Raw genomic sequence first — 6,579 nt, 5'->3', positions numbered from 1 at the left:
TAGGTACTTGGGCGTACCATTTTCCTGGCGGACTAGGAAAAAGAGTTTTAATGCATGAAGCTTACATAAAGCCTTTTAATTGTAATTTCCAAACGGAATGCAATGCGACTAGTAAATATTAAATCAACAGCGCTACAGTTTTTTTTGTAACAACCTTTTTTTTCACCGAGAATCCTTCCCTTCTTAACTTACCCGCAAAATCCGGACAATTTGTGACCGCATTGTAGTAACTTTGTCGGGAGCTCTGTTCGAACTCTTTAAAATCTATTTACTCGCGCTGAACAAATTCATTCCTATTTCACACGGTCTGCAATACCTGGAATCTTCCACGTAGACATGCAGAATTGGTACAAAAATATGGAATGGTATCCCCCCTGAAATTCGCCAGCTTAAGGAAACACACTTTAAACGTAAATTGAACGAATTACTTCTGATTTTTTTTAAAAATTGAGGAGATGAATGTTGATATGCGCTTCATCAATCTTTCGAATCAGTTACCTATAATACCTCAGATCATTTATTTATTTTCTTCACTTTTTTCTCCTTACGTACGAGGCGTTTGTTTGTGTATAATTCTTGTAAATTTTAAAGTGTCTTTTTGTTTACTTGTGAGAGCCAGTAATAATGTCGCAGAGTAAGTGGCCCGCCTAGAATAGCACTGCTAACTACGAGAAGAATTATTGTAGAATTATGATTTGCTTCTAAATAAAGTTAAAGTTAAAGCTAAAAGACAACCCCATTATAGCCAATCTAGTCGTGAAAATGCGACCCCATCCAGCGGCACATCCCCATTAGCCCATTAATGAACATTGTGGAATAATTGCTAGGAGGATCGAATGCAATTAGTTTGATAACTTTACGTGCAATTCAAAATAAAGAGGTCGATGCAATTTTCTCTTTGTGCTGGATATTAAGAATCTCTTTCTGAAGTATTTGATTACGGAACCCTTTTCTTCAAGGTTAAATACTGTTATGATTTCTGGCACATTTCTTTAGTGTTTTATGGGGTCAGAAATTCTGACCTATTTCTTCAGTGTTTTATGGGGTCAGAAATTCTGACCTATTTCTTCAGTGTTTTATGGGGTCAGAAATTCTAACCGCTTTCTTCAGTGTCTTATGGAGTCAGAAATTCTGCAGTGATCCCTTGCTTCTGACCCCTTTCTTCAGTATGTAATGGGGTCAGAAATTCTGACCACTTTCTTCAATGTTTTATGAGGTCAGAAATTCTGATCTATTTCTTCATTGTTTTATGGAGTCAGAGATTCTGACCCCTTTCTTCAGTATTTTATGGGGTGAGAGATTCTGACCCCTTTCCTCCGGATTTTTTATGGGGTAAGGAATTCTGACCCATTTCTTTAGTGTTTTATGGATGAGTTTAGAGGCAAAGATGGTAAAGTAAAAAATCACCCGGAAGAATTTTTCCCACCCTCATTTTTTGCAACTAATCTTTAACACAGAGCAAACAACATAAATTAATCCCAGTTGAAGTAGGTGATCTTTAAATTCCATTGAGTTCCCAGAATCTCTATTCGGCCGGTTTCCCTAACGTTTCCAAAGTAACTAAGGAGATTCCATCATACAACGGCCATTGTATGACTAAAACTGTAAGTTTACACGTAAAACGTGTAATGTCTTAATTTAGTTCGGAACGCATTGCTGGCGTCACAACCAACATTTATAGGATGGATAGTTTACCAAATTTTCTTAGCTATAGAGCTCCGCTCTCGCGCGCGCGTAAGCGCTCATCGCTACACCGTACTAAGTGTTTCCATTTGATCAACAAAATTTGGCCCTTGTCATGCTATTATTTTGGTGAGTCATTTAAAAGCTATATATATATATATATATATATATAGGGCCGAAACGTTTTTATTAAATTCCCTGGACCTTCGAGAAGTTTTCTCTTCCTCTCCAGTTTATATGCAACTTTATAAAAAAATATATATATATATATATATATATATAAATATTTTAAGAGGAAAAAAGGACGCAACTTAAAATATTTATTCCGCTCTGCTTCAACGTATTGAGCACTGTTCCACGAGAAAATCGACTTACAGACTCCCTATATATATATATATATATATACCCAAAGGTAAATGAAGCAGTTAGTTGTTGTTATTTCCCCGCTCAAACCTACACAATCATTTCATATATAGGGGGAAATTTGCTGTGAATCGCTGATCAACTTGAGCATAGTGACGCGATCCTCACTGCAGAAAATGTGCGATTCTCCTCAGAGCTTGCCATATAAAAGTCCTTCCAATTCGGCTGAATGGCGGGGTTGGTTCAGTGGCCTAGTGGTAAGGCATCTGACCGGTAACCAGGAGACCCGGGTTCGATTCCCGGCTGAACACATTTTCACTCATTTCCTTTGTTGTATCGATTTCTGCTCCCATCCTACACTACTAATTATATATATATATATATATATATATATATATATATATATATCTGACCGAATTTTCAAAAAGATACCTCTGTAGATTTTCGCTTAAAAAACAGGCGAAGCCTGTTTTCAAGCTACTGTGCTGGGAACCCAGGGTGGGGCTCCGTCAAGACATGGCTAGATAAGGCCCTATGCTACAATCTAGTTCTACGCCGAAACTTGTCGGACCAAAGCAAAGTCACTTACTGAGAGTGGGTAGGCTGAGTGTCATGTTAGTATGTCAGTCCTGGTCAGTATTTCTATATGACATTGCTTAATTGCAGAAATCAAATGCCTACAACTATGAAATAAAGGTTGTTCGTTGCTGGAATCATAGCTATGTAAAGCAAGAACGTTTTTCTGCATCTCAAAGTGCTAAGTTGTCAAAGTACAAGCAGGTACCTTTTTGTAAATTCAGTCAGATATATATATATATATATATATATATATATATATATATATATAGTTTTAGTTTAGTTTATTGTAGAATTTTATTATATAATACATTTTTCAATCTGCACTGCTCGCAGGTAGCAATAGCTAGTCGAGGCGAGCAGTGCTCAAGTGTATTAAGGCTTGACCAGCCTAACTATTATGCATATTTTTATTTGAAGGGAAAGCATTTGTCCAGGGCCTATGAAACTTGGCAGGCAGTTAGTTATCGGTATTGTTATAACTTTTCCAAATTTTCCGTACCAAATTTTTGTCACGTGACCAGATATCGACTTATAACAGTGATGTTTTTTACTCAAAAATGGGGAACATTCAACTACATTATATCAATATTGTTTCTTGATTATTCTATGACCCCTTCTAAGGGCTTTGTCATGCCGCCTTTTAATCATGTCCACATGTTAAGAGCAATGAAGAATTGACGAAAATAGGTCACGTGACATGATAAACATCCGAATATCTTAAAAGGTTAATACGGAGTACCACATTAAAAGGCTGCATTCGGTAGGCACAGTTGTGCTAAACGTGTTAATGCCAAACGTTTTCAAAATTTTGAATTATAAATGTTCCCCATTTTTGAGTAAAGGATAAAGACGTCATGAGTTGTTTTAGGGTCACGTGACCAAAATGCGATGCAAAATATTTTGGCCAATTAATAACAACACCGATAAAAAAAAACTTTCTGTTAAGTTTCATGGACATTGGACAAATGCTTCCCTTCAAATAAAAATATGCATAATGATTAGATTGGTCAAGCCTTAATACACTTGAGTGATTAGATGTATATACAAGAGAGAACAAGTAGAGAAAGCTACGGTAATCAAATGTGTTTTACAAACGAACAGGTATACGAATACCTAGTGTACAGAGTATACAGTCAACCAAAATAAGAAAATATCATCTAAAATCAAACCAATACAAAGTGTAAATATGAAAAGCCAAAGTACTAATATATTTTTGTTATTAAGACAGATAAATCAATATAGTCATTTTCTTCTGAAAGTCTTTGGAGTAGGATATTGTGGATTTTAATTTTAAAATTGTTTTTGGATAGATGGCGAATTTCACAAGGTAACTTATTCCAAATTTTTACACCATTTCTTAAAAAAAGTCTCCGCTTACGAGCCAGAAGGCTCATCAGGCCGGCGCTTATCTCCGGTTTCATTAGCATGAAGCGACTAGGAGTATTTATACTCCCCCCTGGATGGGATGCTAGTCCATCGCAGGGTTACCCCCAGCTTTACGCCGGTACCCATTTATACACCTGAGTGGAGAGAGGCACCGTGAGAGTAAAGTGTCTTGCCCAAGAACACAACACAATGTCCCCTGCCAGGCCCCGAACCCGGACCACTCGATCCGGAGTCGAGCGCACTAACCATGAGGCCACCACGCCTCCCGATTTCTTGAAAAGGATTTAATTTGTTTGTCAAGTCTTGAGGGTTTAACAAAGTAGTCACCTCTTGAAGATGACCTTGTTTTATATGAATGAATGCTTGTATATATGAATGAATGCTTATATATATATATAAATGTGGAGGTCGAGTCAACCTTGGCGTAAAGTGCTCAATGCTGTGGTAGCAGAGCTAAGTATACTTAAGTTGAAGGATTAAAGAGGACGCATCGATTCTCGCATCGACAGAGAATTTATGCGTCCTCTTTAATCCCTCAACTATATAGTCTATGAAATATTTCGGGTGTTAACGGTTTTTGGTAGTCTGTTAGTAAAGTCGATAGCAATCTTGAAAAATGTTCCTTGTTTAGTGTTTCAGATGTAAATTGGGGCACAGTGATTGGAAAAATCTGACAACACACGGGCTCATAGAAAATGGAGTACTTTTATTGTTTCTCTTAGCTTACAAAACCGATGGTACTAAATTGCAAACGGGTTGAATTCCAAGAAAGTTGCGGTTGTATTCCTTTAGATTAGTTTTTTTTTCTCCCCATCTTAGGCCATGATAACAAGACACTATTTGTTGCTGTCATCGCTTTGTCCTGTGTCGTTGCGGTGCAGTTCCTTGTTATTGGTCTGCTGTTGTGGAGGAAAAGGTCCCCTCAGAAAACCAATGCTTCAGAAAATTACGTTGCTGATCAACCTGGTAGTCAGCATCACACTCCATCGGGTGCGACAGGGCAGGAGGCTTACATGGATCTACTGCCCAAGCCTTCACAGATGCAGTCTCCTGATCAATCTGAATACGAGAAATTACAAGGCAAATTGAAAAGCCCTGGATATTACAACATCAGATACAAAGGGAAGAACGCAGCACAAGAAGATGGTGACTATGAACCTGTTACCATATAGTGAATAGCCAGGTCATTTTCTTTCATTTCCTTGTGTCACAACACCGGAAAAGAAGTAGCTGAAGTCGTCCAGATTGATCACAGGTTAAGCGGCAGAAGTCTTCATTACTAGAATGTATATCGAGAAAAATGACGACTTAGATAGAGGCTTGATTCGTTTTCTATTTCTCTGGGGTACAAAAAAATAGGAGGAAAAATTAGTAAAAAAAGTGCTTTGATTTCCATACAAGGTATTGGTCAAGCCTTAACAAAAATTAAAAAAAAATAAATAAAAGGTAAAAGGGTTTAGCTTTTAGTGAAGAAATTGTGGTGCTGGGTCGTTGACAGATATGTGAAGCAATGCTCTTAATGAGATGCACGAAAATTCAATATGTGCCACGAAGGAATAACCGGGTATCTGAGGTAATAAAAAAGGCCTGTAAGAGAATTTGGCAAGACTTCACTTCCTTACACAGTTGAAGAGAGTTGGAGTTCCACCATACGATTTAACTCTCTTCTAGGTATCATGTGTAAGATCTGTTATCGACTATGCTATACCTCAGCAATGCCTTTTTCGATGATCTTCCTCAATACTTGACGAACGAGCTGGCACGCCTTGAGAAAAGAGCCATATCCATAATAACGTCAGAAAAGTTCTCTTCATCACAAAAACAGGGAGTGAACTACACCATTTTAGAACACGATGCATCGCTGTGTAGTAAACTGTATGAATCCGTTTGAAGTGACCCAAATCACAAACTGAAAGTGCTTTTCCCACCTGTTCACGACAACCTGAGAAGACAGCGCCATTTCAATATGCCAAAGCTACACACAGATAGAACAAGCAGTACCTTTATATTCTTACTAACAAGGAAATCCAGTTTTCTTTTATTATTTTATAAAGATAATTTAGACATTTTGATAGATACACTTAATACCTGTTCAATTGACGTAATTAATACAGGCAAAATCGGCTCAGGCTGTATGAGTTTTTTTTAAAATTTTCTTTGTAAATAATTGCAATTCAAATCTCTCGGGGTTAATAATTTTTCTGTCGAATTTGCAGGACAATGAAGCATTCACATTTAAATGATATGGAAATACTTGGAACAAGACGTTTTATTCACAAAAGACAGACAAACTAAGTAACTAACTAAGTAACTAACTAACTAACTAGCTAACTAACTGACTGACGAAGGGTACCCTTGATCTTTTCCCCAACTTCAGCATCTGGCGTGTCTCAGAATAAAGACATTTAGGGCGCGTTCGATTGACCCTATTCCGGAATAAGAATACTTGGAGTGATGATTAAAACGGTATTTTTGGCGCGTTTAAAAGCAGCAAGGATGATAAAAATTTGTATAAAATAGCATTTTAGCAGATTTTGACAATTTTAATGTGAATCTCCGTAAAAACGA

This window comes from Montipora foliosa, chromosome 10 (assembly GCF_036669935.1).
Source record: "Montipora foliosa isolate CH-2021 chromosome 10, ASM3666993v2, whole genome shotgun sequence".
In the NCBI taxonomy this organism is placed as follows: Eukaryota; Metazoa; Cnidaria; class Anthozoa; order Scleractinia; family Acroporidae; genus Montipora; species Montipora foliosa.
The sequence above is the reverse complement of the archived record's forward strand: the minus strand, read 5'-3'. Positions refer to the sequence as shown.